This window comes from Hylobates moloch, unplaced genomic scaffold (assembly GCF_009828535.3).
Source record: "Hylobates moloch isolate HMO894 unplaced genomic scaffold, HMol_V3 SCAFFOLD_1, whole genome shotgun sequence".
In the NCBI taxonomy this organism is placed as follows: Eukaryota; Metazoa; Chordata; class Mammalia; order Primates; family Hylobatidae; genus Hylobates; species Hylobates moloch.
In genome coordinates this window covers 71752458-71771463 of record NW_026652276.1, presented here as the reverse complement: position 1 = coordinate 71771463, position 19006 = coordinate 71752458, and the positions used below count along the sequence as shown (strand labels likewise).

The 19006-nt window shown below is 42.7% G+C and overlaps 1 long non-coding RNA gene across 1 annotated transcript in view; it reads right to left on the bottom strand.

The window, feature by feature from the left end:
• The window catches only part of LOC116810681 (uncharacterized), a 70365-nt gene that overhangs the window by 24078 nt on the left and 27281 nt on the right, over positions 1-19006 (bottom strand). Inside the window, exons 2-5 of the long non-coding RNA XR_004370347.1 lie at positions 4719-4848; positions 4347-4390; positions 3114-3160; positions 570-657 (exon numbers count right to left, since the gene is read on the bottom strand). This is a non-coding gene — a long non-coding RNA (uncharacterized LOC116810681). The remainder of the gene's footprint in view (positions 1-569; positions 658-3113; positions 3161-4346; positions 4391-4718; positions 4849-19006) is intronic.

Here is a 19006-nt window from a genome sequence, read left to right as displayed (position 1 = left end):
TACATGGCTGATGTTTCCTGTGAATTTGTGAACATCAGTGGGAAAAATACATGGCAATTGAAAGTAAAATTATAAAATACAGTAGAAGATTCTGGTTTGAGGCAATACCAGTTTGGATAGATTTTAGTAAGTAAAAAATATACAAATGAAGTATATTTATATACCTAAGTCATTAAACAGCCCTTTATTTCTTTTTTTTTTTTTTTTTGAGACGGAGTCTCGCTGTCGCCCAGGCTGGAGTGCAGTGGCGCGATCTCGGCTCGCTGCAAGCTCCACCTCCCAGGTTCATGCCATTCTTCTGCCTCAGCCTCCCGAGTAGCTGGGACTACAGGTGCCCGCCACCGCACCCAGCTAATTTTTTGTATTTTTAGTAGAGACGGGGTTTCACCGTGGTCTCGATCTCCTGACCTCGTGATCCACCCACCTCGGCCTCCCAAAATGCTGGGATTACATGCGTGAGCCACCGCGCCGGCCAGCCCTTTATTTCTTGAGCTATAATTTTAATGAAGGGAATGTGAACTAAGACCTGTAAGCACATAGCTATGTATAGTTCTCCTTGTGGTTATTACCTTTGATGGAGACTTGTTTTTCTTTTAAGCCTTTTTCTCCCGTTTGATCCTTGAAGTCCATGTCATCTCTTGATAGTACTGCAGACAACTGCCAAGAAAGTCATTGTGGTAAGAAATCCTGTAGTGAGCCTGGGTTTGAAGTAGAAAGTTGCCAAGTTGTTTTCTAGGGAGAGAGCACTCCCGTCATTAGTCATGATTCAGACATGATTCAGGCCTGTGTGCCCTGAGCAGCCAGCAGCTAGAGGCTGTGGGGCTGTGGCTGCCCCCTTGCTTCTGGAGCAGGGAGATCTAGGAGTAAGGAAACGGGAAACAAATGGGGAATAACAGACGTGGGGAATATCCTATCTAAACAGGGTATCAAAAGGGGTTGAAATAGGGTCCTTGGGTAGAAGTAGAAAGGCAAGGTTTGAGCACCTTCTCAAATTTGGAATGGACCCCAGAAAGGAAGGTGCCTCCCTCACCCCAGGTTTTTGGAATTTTGTGTTTTGTGTTTTTTTTAACTAAAGGTGAGTATGAGTAGGCTGTAGAGGAGAAGTGGTGGACTTTAAGGACCTTTGGACTTGAATTATCCTTATGGTCTCTTCCAAAGCTGAAATGCCTCAAATCTAACATCTGTAAGCCAAAAAGTCTGAATAAATGTTATTATAGCTGGGCACAGTGGTGCATGCCTATAATCCCAGCTACTTGGGAGGCTGAGGCAGGAGAATTGCTTGAACCCAGGAGGCAGAGGTTGCAGTGAGCGGAGACCACGCCACTGCACTCCAGCCTGGGTGGCAGAGTGAGATTCTGTCTCAAAAAAAAAAAAAAAAGAATATGTGAGCTGCATACTTAACTTGATATTTGTTGTTTATAATTATTACATGTAGGAAAGCAAGCACAAAACATGTATACATCACTAAATTCAATTTACCAAACAATGATTTGAAGTCTACAAGATGTAAGGTACAATGAGGATTTAAAGATGAACACAGTCCTACAAAGAGCTCACAGTTATAAAGGAGATAAAGCATAGGCACAAATGAATGTAATACAAGGCCTAATGCCTGATAAAAGCGACCAGCAAAACTCCTCTAAAAACACAAAGGAAAGAGAAATTACTTCAGGTAACAACAATGATAAACTGTTTTATTCCACAAATGGATATTCTGCTTTGATAAACAATCTCCAAACTGCATCTGTGGCATTCAGAATCCTATTAGATTTTTATTCAGAGCTGTTAGTTCAAGACATTTGTCCCCAGCATCACTTGGGATCAGCATCACTTGGGATCACTGGTTAGAAATGCAGATTCTCGGGTCCAACCACCAGACTTACTAAATCAGAAACCCTGAGAACGGCCTGGCAATCTGTGTTTTAACCAGCCCTCCAGGTGATTCTAATGCACACTGATGTTCGAGAACCACTGGTTTAGGAAACTGCACATTTTAACCATGTGCAAGATGGAAAATATATAAGCAAATTCTAGCCTAAGACATTTCTCACAAGTTACTTTGGGGAAATAGAAAATGGATAGACTGGCCAGGCACAGTGGCTCACGCCTGTAATCCCAGCACTTTGGGAGACCGAGGCAGGCAGATCACCTGAGGTCAGGAGTTTGACACAAGCCTGGCCAACATGGTGAAACCCGACCTCTACTAAAAATACAAAAATTAGCGAGGCATGGTGGTGCAAACCTGTAATCCCAGCTATTCGGGAGTCTGAGACAGGAGAATCCCTTGAACCCAGGAGGCAGAGGTTGCAGTGAGCCAAGATCGCACCATCGCACCATCGCACTCCAGCCTGGGCAACAAAGCGAGATCTGTCTCAAACAAAAAAAAACAAAAAAAAAAAGAAAGAAAAAAAGAAAAGAAAATGTATAGACCATTTGGTTGAAATTCTCGCCCAATTGAGAATATTGGGCTCTAACTCCCAATGACAATACAGCAATAGTCCTAATTAAATATTGATCCTTACATGCATGTTATGTAGTTATGTAGATAATTGTCCTTTTATAGTATGTAATACCAATACAAGATTTACATTTTTGAATTATAAATCACATATTTTATGTGTTAGTGGAATTTTCCCCATTAAGTCGAACGGTGACTTTAGCAATATCTGGTTTCCTAAAGGGAATACTGAGCTAACTAAGCAGTATTTAGTGTCATTGGATGATTAACAACCAAACCTCATGAGTCACATATAAACCCCACCACTAAGAGTAAAAAACACATATATATTCTGTGCTGCAGAAATGCAATGATGGCTCTTCTAAAAGATAAGCAGAGTCACCACCAGCCTCTGTTTTGCTACAATAGCTTTTTAAAACTACCCACAGGGAAGTGTAGGAGCCTGGAGCTTCTCTGTAGTACACATGAAAAACTTAGAAGGTTGTGGATATTTATCTAAACCAAGAATGTTCACTTTCCTCTGGTTCTAGACCAGTCCTCATTGATCTACCTTTTTTCTCCTCTATGAAGTCTTTCTTGCTTAAAGTGCATTTCAGGGCTGTATCCCAGACCAGAACATGATTTAGTAAAATTTTTTTGGCAGTTTATTTCTGACCTTTGGAATTGTAGAAAGCTGCTGGGAATTACCAGTACCAGGGAAACCTGTAACATAAGTGAAAATACCTCTATGATTCTATGATTTTTTTTTTTTTCTTCAGAGAATGGGCTCCTCACTCTGCCCCCAAGTCTAAACTATCTAATCATCGTTTGGGGTCCTTTAGGAGGTCTCCCTAGTGAACAATAACAAGAAGCTGGGATGATGCTGACTGTAGCATATTCCCAAGGAGGCCCCAATCCCTGAGAGATCAAGGGAGCTCTCTAAGACAAGATAAATCTTCCCAGCCACAATTTACAGAATTTAGCATGTTGGGGTTGGAGACTTAAAAATCACTGACTCTGAGGCTAGGCATGGTGGCTGAAGCCTGTAATCTTAGGACTTTGGGAGGCTGAGGCGGGTGGATCACCTGAGGTCAGGAGTTCAAGACCAGCCTGGCCAACCATGGCCAACATGGTGAAACCCCATCTCTACTAAAAATACAAAAATTAGCTGGGCGTGGTGGCAGGCACCTATAATCCCAGCTACTCAGGAGGCAGTAGGATCGCTTGAACTGGGGAGGCGGAGGTTGCAGTGAGCCGAGATCGCGCCACTGCACTCCAGACTGGGTGACGGAGGGAGATTCTGTCTTTAAAAAAAAAAAAAAATCAGCAACTCTATCCCTCTCATTTAACAGAGGAGAAAACAGCATGACAGATCCAATGAAACCATCATTATCCATGTGCATTAACAAGTAAGCATATTCAATAGGAATCCAGCAGCCTAGCAAAGGGAGAGATGGTTGAGGAGCATAGAGACTGAGAGAAGACTCGGAAGAAGTATGGAGAGAAGCTTTGGTCTGAAGTTGCCAAAATACTAAGAATGGTGGCTCTCAGCTTTTTACATGCGTGAAAATTACCTGGGATGCTTATTTAAATGGAGGATCCTGAGCTACATGCCTAGAACTGCTAATTCGTTTGGTCTAGTGGTGAGGAAGCTAGTTTCATTATAAACATCACCCCAGTGACTCTAAGACAGGTGGTTGGAAGATCACCATTAGAGAAATGCTTCCTTACAGGAGAAAACCTAGTGAATGGGGTAACATCTACACATTTTGACAACGGCAAATGCTCAGGTAATAAACCCATATCTAATTTTCCTTTTTAAAAAGTCCACAGCTGATTGCTGAGGTCTGACACAATATATTCCATGATCTCGAGAGGAGAAGTGACTTAGAAGCTTTATCTTATTTACCTGGGTCTGTGCCAAATGCTGTAGTAGATGTCATGATCCTTTCCCTGTCAAAATATAAGAATAAAGACTAAATTATCACTCAGGCTTGCTAAATTCCCAACTAAAATTAGTTAAATTCTGAACTGAAGTCACAAAAATTGAGTTAAATACATATGTTATAGATATTTTATTCTGGGCTCCTATCTTTCTGTGACAGTTCAGAATCAGAGTCATTGAGGTTTATAACCAAAATGATTTCAGAGTTCACCAAATCAAGCCTCTTTACTGTACAGATGAAGCAACCAATACTCATCAAGGTCCAGCCTTCGTAGAGTTTGCATTCTAGTAAAGTCACCGTGCTGTAAAATCTTACTCCCTCACCTGATATCTTACCTCTTTATCATTCCATTCACTTTTGGATTCATGTATTCCACAAATATTAATTAAATATTTACAGATGGCACAGATGAACATCCATCATGAAAAAGTCATACAAGGTTCTTGCTGTCATGGAGCTGGCAGTCTAATAAGAAATATAGAATGTTGACAGGGAATATTTAGGGACCTCAGGAGAGCAGAGGCTATTCACTACCACATACTGGAGCCTAATATAATGCCTGGCACATGTTATATACTCAGTATTTTGTTGTGAATATAAGGTACTACAAGTATGGTCAGTATAGTAAATATGCCATAGTTTTAACTGGTAGTGTCTCTTCCCATTGGCATCTATAAGAGGTGGGTTCAGATTAAAGACCAGAATCCCTTTCTTCCTGGAGCTGTTTGAGTGGGGATACTGTGGTGGTTCTAGGAAGATGCTAACTGTCTCTCTCTATCTTTCCCAGAATCCTGGGTCTGATGGCTTCTCTGAGGCAATCTCAACTTCCCAATGTCTAACAGTCATTCCTTTGCATTCCCCAAGTCTCATTTCTCCAGCTTTTTAAGACATTCCCATACTACTACCTTCCTGGCTATTATCATAATCTAAACTAACTTAGAAGAGTATGTTGAGTGACCATTCAAAGGAAAAAAAAAAAGGCAAAAACCACAAGGCAGGAGGTGGAAGAAGCCACAGCTGAAGAGAGAAGGAGAGTGTCTCAGATGGAGAAGAGGTGGTAGTGGTGTGGGTGTGTGTTGTGTGGATGACTGATGGATCTGGAGGTATGGAAGGGCCATGCCTCAAGTATGGTGCTCCTAAAACAGTTAGACCCAGAGCAGCAGTCTTAAAAACAGTTAGACCCAGAGCAGCAGTCTTAACAAAGACCCCTATGTATTAGTTATTTTTTGTTGCAACAAATTACCACCAACTTAGAGGCTTCAAACAACATACATTTATTATCTCACAGGTTCTGTGCATCAGAAGTCCAGGCACAGTTTAGTTGCATCATCTGCTTCAGGATCTTTCATAAGGCTACAGTGAAGGTGTCAACCAAGGCTGGGTTCTAATCTGAAGGCTCGATTGGTAAGGGTTCCATTTCCAAACTCAAGTGGTTATTGGTAGGATTCAGTTCTTTGTAGGCTATTGGACTGAGGACCTCAGTTCTTTGTTGGCTATTGCCTGGGGACTGACTTTGGTTTCTTGCCATATGAGCCTCCCCAACATGGCTGCTTCATCAAAGCTTGCAAGTTGCAAAGGCAATAAAGTCTGCTAGGAAAATGGAGGTACATCTTTAATAATCTAATCATAGAAGTGGCAGCCTATTAACTTGAAGGAAGTCATTCAAGAAAAAGGGATTACACAAGGGCTTGAGTACCAGGACACAGGAATCATTTGAGGTCATTTTAGAAGCCACCTACCACACCCTGTGATGCACATTGTCAGTAATATGGAGTTACATATATAGGTCATAAACTTCGGCAAAGAGTTTCTCAGCATCAGTCATGATGCTTTCCCACTGATGAGAGACTGCCAATCCCACCCATTCATATTTTCTTTCTTCCTTTTGGTAATAGTAATCCCCAAGTTTTTGGGAGGTACATGATTGTCCATCTAGAGATGACATATCCCAGCCTCACTTGCAACTAGGTGTGGCCATATGACTAAGTTCCCACCAATGGCATGTGAGCCTAAGTGATGTATGTCACTTCTAGGTCACATCCTTAAAAGAAAGTTGCATGCTCTCCCTTTCTTCTTTCCTCTTTCTTGAGGCTGGAATGCAGACATAATGGTGGGCATTTAACTCAGTCATATGGATAGGACAACACCCTGGAGGATGGCAAGGCAACAAAACAGAAGGCATAAGGGTCCTCAGACCATCACATGAAGCAGAGCAGCCCACCTTTCCTGGGCTGCCTACCAGCTGGACGTTTATTTGAAAGACAGACCATCTTGTTTAAGCCATTGTTACTTGGTACCTGTTACAGCAACTAAACAAATATCCTAAATGATAGATCACAAAATGCTTCTAAGGCAGTTATTAACAGTGTTCCTGGTGAGTCTTCTTGGGACAGCTGTGAATTACATCCTTATAAAAGAGTACCTGAGAAAGCAAGCCCAGGTGATATCACCATTTAAGCCCCTCTTAGGCTGTGTTTGCTGATGTCCTCAAAATGCGTTCTCACCCGCTCAAGGGTGTCTTCTTAGGATGCTGCTATGGAAAACTCCATCACTGTTTTCCAGCTTTGCCCATACTCAGGTACCATGAGGATTTCACTCATGTGATTCTTCATTTATTTCACTATTTTAGGGGCTCTTCTCATATGGCAGTCACTGTGTCAGGCACCAGCAGACAGCAGAACAGACATGAGCTTTACACTCTCAGGAAGCTGATATTCTAGTAAGGCAGGAAAGACCCAATAAACAAGATAATTTCAGGGAATTATACAACAAAACAGCAACCTGAAATTTGTCTTCATGTCCTCTATAAATTACACAAGCAAACTGAGTCTATCACTTTGCTGAATATCTTATGGTCTCTGTGATAGCCAGCCTCAGAGATGGCCCCCAATAGTCCTTGTCTCTTAACTGCCTCAGGCTGAAGGAGACGCATTATTTCCACACACATTCCATTGGTGAGAATTAGTCCCACGAACACACCTAGAAGCATAGAGGATAGGAAACATAGAGAAGCACGTGGATATTTGTTGAACACTAACCGTGATCTGCCAACACGCTCATCATAAAAATTCAAGCAGGTCCAGGCACGGTGGGTCATGCCTGTAATCCCAGCACTTTAGGAGGCTGAGGCAGGTGGATCACCTGGGGTCTGGAGTTCAAGACCAGCCTGGCCAACATGATGAAACCCCATCTCTACTAAAAACACAAAAATCAGCCAGGCACGGTTGTGGGCACCTGTAATCCCAGCTACTCGGGAGGCTGAGGCAGGAGAATCGCTTGAACTCAGGAGGCAGAGGTTGCAGTGAGTCGAGATCACGCCATTGCACTCCAGCCTGGGCAACAGGAGCAAAACTCTGTAAAAAAAAAAAAAAGAAAGAAAGAAAAAAAAAAATTCAAGTAGGCTGGGCGCAGTGGCTCACGCCTGTAATCCCAGCACTTTGGGAGGCTGAGGAGGGTGGATCACTTGAGGTTAGGAGTTTGAGACCAACCTGGCCATCATGGCAAAACCCCATCTCTACTAAAAATACAAAAATTAGCCAGGCATGGGGTGTGCACCTGTAGTCCCAGCTACTGGGGAGGCTGATGCAGGAGAATCACTTGAACCCAGGAGGCGGAGGTCACAGTCAGCTGAGATGGTGCCACTGCACTCCAGCCTGGGTGACTGAGCTCAACTCCATCTAAAAAAAGAAAAAATATTAAGTACAAAACACAAGTAGACAATAAAAGGGTTGCCTTATCCTCTACCTCTGTTAAAAAAAAAAAAGTTAACATTTGGCTCATTCATTAAATCAACACAACTTTATGTATCACCTTCAGTGTGCCTTGCCGGATATGCTGGGTATGATTCCTAACCTCATGTGGCTTCCAGTTTGAGTGTGTGTGTGTGTGTGTGTGTGTCATTTCCTCATTTGCAAAATGGTTATAATAATAGTGTCTAACTTAGAGGGTTGCTGTGGGGATTAAGTTGTATAGGTTAACATGGAATACAAGGGAATGAAATAATGGTGTTTGCAGCAAACTGGATAGAGTTGGAGACTATTATTCTAAGTGAATAGAATAAGTGAATTGAGTAACTCAAGAACGAAAAACCAAACATTGTATGTTCTCTCTTAAAAGTGGGAGCTAAGCTATGGGGATGCAAAGACATAAAAATTATATAATGGACTTTGGGGACTCAAGGGGAAGGGTAGGAGTGGAGTGAGTGATAAAAGACTACACAATGGGTACAGTGTACACTGCTTGGGAGATGGGTGCACCAAAATCTCAGAAATCACCACTAAAGAACATTTCCATGCAACCAAACACCACCTGTTCCCCCCAAATTATTGAAATTTAAAAAAGAAAAAAATTCATTCATTAAAAAATAAAATATATAGATTAAATAACTTAGAAAAATGGTACATAACAAGTACTCAATAAAATTGTTTTGCTATATATGCACAATATAAATATTTACTTTAATAAAAATAGTATTATACTACTTATATGGTCCTATTCTATGGTCTACTCCTTAAACCCTTTCAGTAATAGGGCTCAATTGCTGCTTCGAAACATAGAAGATGGAGTTCATCATTTTAACCACTTTATCCATTGTCTGGATTTATCCTATATTTAGCCCAGAGATTCAGAGATGTGGGATTCATGAATGAGCATTGTATGCTGTTATAGATGGAATGTTTCTGTCTCCTCAAAATTCATATGTTGAAGTCCTAACCCACCATGTGATGGTATTAGGCGGTGGAGCCTTTGGAAGGTCATTAGGTCATGAGGGTGGAGCCCTCATAAATGGGATTACTGCCCTTATAAAAGAGACCCCGAGGAGCTCCCTAGTCCTGTTTCTGCCATGTAAGGATGCAATGAGAAGTTGGCTGTCTGAAACCTGAAGAGGGCCCTCACCAGAACCCAACCATGTTGTTACTCTTATTGGGCTCTCAGCCTCCAGAACTATGAAAAATAAATTTCTGTTGTTTATAGCCTACCAGGTTTATGGAACTCTGTTATAGTAGCCAAAACTGACTAAGACATATGCAAATTTTTTAATATCCAAATTTTTCTGGAGAGTGGATCCAAACTTTAGTTGAATTCTGAAAGAATTCATAATCCAAAAGCAGTTAAGAACTGTGATTTAAATGGACCAATCCTTGACCTTGATCAACTATGTTTACTTTTTTGTGCACTAGTCTCTCCATCTGTGTGTTTAGTTAAATCATTCATCTCTCTGGACTGGGCATGATGGTTCATCCCTGTAATCCCAGCACTTTGGGAGGCCAAGGTGGAAAGATCGCTCGAGTTCAGGAGTTCAAGATCAGCCTGGGCAACATGGCAAAACCTGCCTCTACTATAAATACAAGCAAACAAACAAACAAGTTTAGCAGGGGATGGTGGCACGTGCCTGTAGTCCCAGCTACTCGGGAGGCTGAGGTGGGAGGATTGCTTGAATCTAGTAGGCAGAGGTTGCAGTAAGCAGAGATGGCGCCACTGCCCTCCAGCCTCGGTGACAGAGCAAGACCTTGTGTTAAAACTAAATATATAAAAATCATTTATCTGTCTTTTCTGGAAAAGTGAAAGCTTTCTAGAAAATAGATAAAAACAGGAACATAGAACCCAAACCAACAATTTTACTAGGTTTAAACTTAATGATTCCTTTATATTTCCAGCTCCTCAGTGGGACAGAATGAATTGTCAGCCTCTTAGATATACTTGAGTTTAGTTAAACAACCCCTAAATATCTTCCCAGACCAGGCTTTAAAAATCTGATTTTCTGTTTTCTTTCTTCATAAGGCTTATTTTTTTCCTCTGAAGAATATGGCCTTGTTTTAGAATTTCCCCTCTTTATAGTCATGCTAAAGCACCACTCTTGAGAAGACACATATGTTCCATTAAACACTTGAAAAGCATCTTTTTAATGTGTTCCCAATGCTAGAACTTAATGCTGCTATCTATAAAGTCTAAATTTTTGATGTTGAAAATGTACCTTTGAGTATCAGTGATTTAAATATTAACAGCCACAAACAAAATCTTTAAAGGAGAAAAATGCAACTACCCATTTTTTTTTTTTTTTTGAGACGGAGTCTCGCTCTGTCGCCCAGGCTGGAGTGCAGTGGCGCGATCTCGGCTCACTGCAAGCTCTGCCTCCTGGGTTCAGGCCATTCTCCTGCCTCAGCCTCTCCGAGTAGCTGGGACTACAGGCGCCCGCCACCACGCCCGGCTAATTTTTTGTATTTTTAGTAGAGACGGGGTTTCACCGTGGTCTCGATCTCCTGACCTCGTGATCCGCCCGCCTCGGCCTCCCAAAGTGCTGGGATTACAAGCTTGAGCCACCGCGCCCGGCCGCAACTACCCATTTTGATGCTTTGGGATTTCCAAAGAGGCATAAAGACTATGTATGATCTGGGAAAATCATTTCACTTCTCTGAGATCATATAAATGGAAGAGAGATTAAAAAATTTCCAAGTGTAATTCCTTAGGACCCTGGTGACTGATGAGATGTGTCAGGAGTCTCCTTGTGGATGGGGTGCTCTACTTCTGTCTGTTTCATATCTTGAGCTCCTCTGATAACTACCAACAGCTGGATGATCCCTTTCACTTCTGAGTCTTACCCCATAATTTCAAGCATACTCTATGCCCCTCAAGGCCATTGGTTGATACACAGTATTTCAATACCCAGTGTTGAAAAAGGGAAAGAGAAGAAAATAGTGGAGTGGCAGAAGCCACAAGGAAGAGAGGGAGAAAGACCAAGGAAGATTGAGAAAAGGAAGAACCAAGTTGGCCAGCCTAGTAAAGTGAGGGATGACTATTTAGATAAACCCCACAGGGAGCTTCAGTTTAAAGGCTTACCCAAAGTCAGGGCTTTCTCCCTCCAGAGAGCTGGAACTTTAGAGAAGAACCTGTCCCTGGCAGAACAGCTGCTGTAGTTCCAGTTCATAGGAGTTTGCAGTGCATGATGAGCAAGTCTGTATTGTAATGGGAAAGGACTTCAGACTCTTGCTCTGCCAGCTAATTGCATGACTTCAGGCAAGTCTTGTAACTCTGATTCCTTATCTGAAAACTGGATGATCTCTTGAGGTCTTTTCCTGCTTGAAAATGACATGATTCTTATGAATGCTTATGCATCTAACCAGGTGTTCTGGCTTACCTATTGCTAAGTAGAACCACCCCAATACTTAATGGCATAAAATAGTAACCATTGTACTATGTTCATGTACTCTGCAGGACAGGAATTCACAAAGGGCACAGTGAGAGTGGGCTGTGTCCTACAGTGTCTGGAGCCTCCTTTAGGAATGTCTCCACTGGGGGGTGACTTGAATGCCTGGGAGCTAGAATCATCTGGAGACTGCTTTGCTGACATGCCTGGTGCCTGAGCTAGCACGAATTGAAGTCTGAGCTCAGCTGAGTATGTCAAACAGAGCACCTATTTGTGGCCTCCACACATGGCTTGTGTTTCACACAACACGGCAGCTGGGTTCCAAGAGGGAATGTCTTTTTAATGATAATTCTGTCACATTTTATTGGTTATAAGCAAATCACTAAGGCTAGCCTAGATTCAAGGGAATCTAGTTCTGGACTAGACTCCAGAACTTAAAGGGGGAGTGGCCAATTCACATTGCAAAGGATCCATCTTCCATTGTAAACCAAAAATAAAATTCTAAGCCCCCCAGCCAACTGAATGGACTCCTCCTCTTGGCCAAGGGCATTCCAAAGTAAACCTGAAAAACTAGTTCAAGCCATGATGGAAAGGGAGGGTTAGACATGCCTCACTATGCCCCCCTCCTCCCTTGAAATTCAGGCACAACTGACCAGCATTAGCATTGAAACAGAGATCTTAAGACTGACAAAAGAGCTGGCATGGTGGCTCACGCTTGTAATCCCAGCACTTTGGAAGGCCAAGGCGGGTGGATCACCCAAGGTCAGGAGTTCAAGACCAGCCTGGCCAACATGGTAAAACCCTCTCTTTACTAAAAATATAAAAATTAGCCAGGCGTGGTGGTGCGCACTTGTAATCCCAGCTACTAGGGAGGCTGAGGCAGGAGAATCACTTGAACTCAGGTGGCGGAGGTTGCAGTGAGCTGAGATTGCGCCACTGCACTCCAGCCTGGGTGACAGAGAGAGACCCTATCTTAAAAAAAAAAAAAAATAAAATATATATATATATATATATATGGACAAAAGACACTGTTTGTAACAATAAGATACCAAATTCCAGGCTGACTGTAGTATAGCATCACATGACAAATAGCAGGCCCTGAAAGTAATCAAAGTATTTTACCCCTAAATATGTTTCTTTAACATATTTTGCAATGACCCTGAAAAACTATCTCTGTTGGAGAAAAATCTCCATTCTGTAGAAAATCCCCTTCTCTTTCCAGGTCTTTTCCTGATCCAGGAGAGATTAAACTGAGTCCCGTATCCTTTAGGGTCTGATAAGAGACATTTACCGTCTATTCTTTCTGAATCCTGCTAGCTGGAGGCTTCATCTACATAATAAAAACTTCGGTGTCCACAACCCCTTATCCTAACCCAGTCATTCCTTTCTATTGATTCCAAGTCTTCTTTTTTTTTTTTTTTTTTTGAGACAGAGTCTCGCTTTGTCGCCCAGGCTGGAGTGCAGTGGCATGATCTCAGCTCACTGCAACCTCTGCCTCCCAGGTTCAACTGATTCTCCTGCCTCAGTCTCCCGAGTAGCTAGGATTACAGGCATGCGCCACCACACCCGGCTAATTTTTGTATTTTTAGTAGAGACAGGGTTTCACCATGTTTGCCATGCTAGTCTCAAACTCCTGACCTCAAGTGATCTGCCCGCCTCAGCCTCTCAAAGTGCTGGGATTACAGGCGTGAGCCACTGCGCCCAGCCAACTCCAAGTCTTTAGATAATAACTTAGCTCTCTCTAGCAATTGCCAGTCAGAAAACTGTTGAATCCATCTGTGACCTGGAAGCCCCTACTATGAGTTGTCTCACCTTTCTGGATCAAACCAATGTACACCTCACATGTATTGATTGATGTCTGCCTATAACTTCTGTCCCCCTAAAATATATAAAATCAAGCTGTAACCCAGCCACAGTGGGCACATGTTCTCAGGACCTCTTGAGACTGTGTCTCGGGCCTTGGTCACTCATATTTGGCTCAGAATAAACCTATTTTACAGAGTTTGACTCTTCATCAACACCATCATCTTTGGAAAGGTGCCATCTGTCACAGTCCACACTCCGGCAATAGCAGCTCACATCCCTCCCACATAGAAAAGATGCAGCCAACGATGTGACTCTAAATACTTTTATAAGGCCTCAGAAAGATTTCAGATGGTACCTCATGAACACTTTCAGACAGAAGTAGGCCTTTCAAGGATCTTGACACCACTTGTGTCTTTGGCCCACATGTCTTCCAGATTTCGAGAAACCATACTAAAGGGGCTGTACCTGAGAAACCTCATCAGCACTGGCACCTGATTTGATGGCAAAATCTTGGACTTTGAACTGATGCAGTAATAGGATAAGACTCTGTAGACCTTCAGGAAAGGGAGAGTACATTTTGTATGTGGGAGGGATGTGAGCTGCTATTGAGACTGCCCCCAATTCAGCCATTTCACTGAGGACCTTTCTTTGAGAATGCTTTGCTAACTAGAAAGACTGGTTTGAGCCCTCCATACTTCCTCTAAAGTGTGCTGGAAAACTGACAGTTCCTCTTTCTCCAGCCATTTTCATCACAAGTAGAAACAAATTGACACTTTAAATTGTCTGCCAGGAAATATCCTTGGCCAAACCCACTGGTTCATTAGGTATATTTTCTATTTTCAGTGTCTGTAGGTGACAATGTTGCTAAACCTTTTGCTACATTTAACAAGGTCACTTTTCTTCCACCCTCCAGTCATAACTTCCTCCCCATCTTTCCAGCCTTCACTGATAGTCTTCTCAAGGTCAGTCCAGCTTTCACCAACAAACTTCTCAAGGCCATTTAAGCCTGAAAGACTGGATATACATACAGATAATGGCCAGAAAATATATAAAAATAGAACTCTGACCCACAATCTGCAGCAACCAACCTAGAAAACCAGCCCATGATTTAGAGAAACCAGCCAAAGAAGCAAGCCTACTAGAAATCAGACTGCTATCTCTAGCAACAATCCAGGAAACCAAACAATAGCCTCCGTAACAACTGGCCCCAAATGACCAAGACTTGATTAATAACTGACAGCTTCCCTAATTTTTTTATTTTTGTCTCCACTTCCAACTTACGGCCAACCAGGGAAAGCCAAATGTGCAGTCTAAGCAGTCAAAGAGGATGCCCCACTTCTAGTTAACCTGACTAAAGCTTCCCAATGCCAGCAGCCTCCAATAGGGCATACCCAAAGCCTTCCCTTTTTCCCACTAAAAGCTTTCCCACTCCTCCGCCTGCCTTTGAGTGTCTTCCAAAATGCAAGTAATGGCAGCTGGCTCCCTTGCTACAGCAAGCTCTAAATAAATAGCCTAAGGTTATTCTCATTTGGTTGATCTTCCTTTATTTCCACAAGCTTCTTTCTGCTGACTAGTCAAAAGCTGATAGCTTTCGCTTATGTTTTGGGTTTTTGTTATGGGAGAATCCCACTTCCAGGTACCAAATTCTGTTCTGGTTATCTATTACTCCACAACAAACCACCCCCAAAACTTAGTGGCATAGACAATAGTTATCTTACTGTGCTCACAGATTCTGTGGGTCAGGAATTCAGACACAGTAGAACAAGGATGGTCTATTTTTGCCCCACAGTATCTAGGGTGTCAGCTGGGAAAACTGGAATGACTAGGGGCAGGAATCACCTGGCGGCTGCCCCACTCACATGTCTGTTGCCTGGGCTAGGGTGGCTTGAAGACTGGGCTCAGCTGGAGCTGGCAACCAGAAAACCTGCCACGTGGCTTTCCCATGTGGCTTGGCTCTTCACAGCATGGTGGCTGGGCCCTGTGAGGGAGTGTCCTGAGAGGCACAGCCAGGTCGTGAATGTTCTAAGACAGAAAGGTGGAAGCTGACTGACCTTTCTGATTAGCTTTGGAAGTCACATTTGTTGGTTCAAGTGAGTCACTTAGACTAATATATTCAAAAGGAGGGAATTAGATTCTGCCTCTTTTTTTCTTTTTTAATTTATTTAGTTTTGAGACAGAGTCTCACTCCATCACCCAGGCTGGAGTGCAGTGGCACAGTCTCAGCTCACTGCAACCTCTGCTTCCTGGGTTCAAGCGATTCTTGTGCCTCAGCCTCTTGAGTAGCTGGGCTTACAGGCATGTGCCACCATGCCCAGCTAATTTTTGTATTTTTGGTAGAGATGGGGTTTCACTATGTTGGCCAGGCTGGTCCCGAACTCCTGACCTCAAGTGATCCGCCTGCTTCAGCCTCCCAAAGTGCTGGAATTACAGGCATGAGCCACCATGCCCGGCCAGATTCTGTCTCTTGATGTGGGAGTGACAAAGTCCCTCTGCAGAACACGTGGAATGGGAGAGACTGTTGCAGTCATTTTGGTAACTATGATTTGCCACTCCAGGCCACTCTCTTCCTGAAATCCATCTATTCATTTATTCATACATTACTTATATTTACCTTGCTTTCTTTCAAAAATAATTTCAGAGCTGAGTACAGTGATGCAAATGTGTAGTCCCAGCTATGCAGGAGGCTGACGCAGGAGGATCGCTTGAGCCCAGGAGTTCGAGACCAGCCTGGGCAATATAGTGTAGAGATGGGATCTTGCCATGTTGACCAGGCTGGTCTGGAACTCCTGGGCTGCAAAATTTTTTCAAGAAATTAGTGGTGCATGGTGATATGTGCCTGTAGTTCTAGCTACTTAGGAGGCTGAGGCGGAAGGATTACTGGAGCCCAGGAATTGGAGGTTACAGTGAGCTATGATTGAGCCACTGCACTCCAGCCTGGGTGACAGACTGAAAGATCCTGTCTCTAAAAAAAAGAAGAAGAATTTGAGGAAACTTCATTGTAGTTAGAAGATGGACTGGTGGGCATGGAAGCAAAACAAAGGAAGTTGGTTGCTCTCAGGTGATAATTTCATACAGGTATTCATTTATTCATTCCATAGGTATTTTTTAAGCATTAACAATAGGCTCACGCTGTGGTCAGCACAGATGTGAGGGGAGCAAAATTAATACAGATCCTGTTCTCATGAAGCTTAAGTCCAGTTGGCAAGGCAAACACTCTAAAATAATCACACAAATATGTAACTATGAGTGCTGTGTAGCTCACAAATGTTATGCAGTCATGGTCCAGGAATGTGCAGCATAGGAGCTTGGTCTAGTCCAAGCAGTTAGAGAAGACTTCCCTAAAACAAAGCAATATTTAAGCTAATAAATAACTCAACAATGAGTAAAACGTAATTAAACTAGGGTGTTGCAAAGTATGTTACAGAAACTACTAGTGGTACACAGATATATTATTGTCATTATTCTGTATTTTACAGTTTTGCATAATTTGTGACCAGTGAAATTGGCTTTTCATTTACATTGGCATATAAAATTTCCTTGTAAAATAAATGTATTTAAGTTTTAAAAGCTGTCAACGTAAAGAAAGATCGTAAGAAAAATAGTAGAGTACGTATTACACAGAAAGGGCAAACATGAAGCTGTTAGGTGTAAACCTGAAGCTTGGTAAATACTGGACTAGGCGTGTTGGAGAATGGGTTGAGGAGGGGAGTCGTGGGCATAAAGGGAGCTCCTGATGCAAAAGCCTGAAGTGGAAGAAAGACCCAGGGGTCCAACAAGCAGAAAAGGAGCCAATATGGTTTGAGCAGAAAGAAAGAGGAAGTCACTCACTGTGAGCCAGGAGAGGCCAGCAGGACCTTGATATTCAGGGACTTTAGTTCAGAACCGACACCTCCTAAAATCAAAATGAGCAGCTGCACTTTTTTTCCCTTAAATATTGTCCTTGTGGAAGCTTACTACAAAATCACTGATACTTCACTGAGTATTTGAATAGTGATTTTTTTTTTTTTAAGACACAGTCCTGCTCTGTTGCCCAGGTTGGAGTGCAATAACGCAATCACAGCTCATCGCAGCCTCGACCTCCTAAGTGCAAGTGATCCCCCCACCTCAGCCTCCCAAGTAGCAGGGACTGCAGGCACCTGCCACAATGCCCAGCTAATTAAAAAAAAATTTTTGTAGAGATGGAATCTTGCCATGTTGACCAGGCCCATTCTGGAACTCCTGGGCTCAAGTGATCCACGCACCCTGGCCTCCCAAAGTGCTAGGATTACAGGCAAGAGCCACTGCACCCAGCCTGAATAGTAAATTTTTAATAGAACAAACTTAGTCTATATAAATAACAACAATATTAACTTGCAGTGTCTAAGAGCTAATATTCCCACAGAAAAATAGTGTTGTTCAATCTGTTTTAATTATGCTAAAAGCAATGGGACATCATTGAAGAATTTGGGAAAGGCGAGTGAGTTTTTAAAAAGTGATTTCTATCAATGTATCCATGCATTTAAAAAATTGTACAAGAATGCTAATAATAATAAGACGTAACATTCTGCTCTCCAACCTCTTTCCCACCTCCAGACACAACCACCTTACCTTTTTTCTGTTTGTTTTCTCCTGGTGGTTTCCTCCTGCTCTCCAGAAAAAAATATGCTTCTATCTCCCTTTCTTGCTTTTTCACATTTGGACACTGCAGTGCACACATCACAGGTGCTTGCTTAGATATCTTTGGCTCAGCTGTCTCCCAGCCACTCAGCCTGCCCTGCCCAGGCCATTCCAGTGGTGACTGACCGAGTGTGAGCGTGTGGTCCCACCGCAGGAGCCATCAGGCCACATGCCTAGATCTGGCTTCCCCAGCGGCTACCAAAGGGGCCAGGTGACACAACTCAGATGTGTGAGGGCGTTAACTGCCCCAGCCAGCAAATTTTGACCAGCAGAAGAAAGAAGACAAAGTGAGCTTGCGGATGCATTTTCTCTCCCTCCTGCCTTTGAGGGACTGTCCTAGGCACAGTATTTCCATAAAGCCTGTCCAAAGAGGTCCTTTGTGACTGAGCAGGCAGCCACCTGCTGATAAACCGGCTCTGTTTTTTCATGGCTCTTCATGAAGCAATGGCCAGTGCAGTCATTCATCACCTTGTACTTGCTGCCATTCCTTCCCTGCCTCTCTTCCTTTTCCCCTGGCTCTCGCAGAGCTGGGTCTGTACCTCCTGAAAAAGCATAAGCACTTAAGCTTCGCCTCGGTCTCTGTGTTCTAGGGAAATCAGACAAAGACATACATTGCCAATATTATTGATGAACTCAAAGTTATGATTTATATCATCACTTCCATCTCTCTCCCATGTTCACTCATTGTTTCTAGTTCTATCAGTTATGCTTACAAGCGTAAATTACAACTTTGAATTTTGTGCTTATAACTTTATTCATTTTCCAACCATCAGAGCCAGTCTCTTGTTTCTGATACTTTGCAAGATGAAGACATTGATGTCCTTTCCCTTCTTTTCACCTCTCCTTCCCTGATCACCTCCAAACCTCTGTCATCATACTGTCCCATCCTTAAGGTTGAAAGCATTTACACACTGTTCTGTAATCATAATTATCTTCTCCTATTTTCCTAAGTGCTGATTCTAAATTTGAAAATCAATATGCAGTGTCAATTACTATGATGACTATCCATTGAACAGT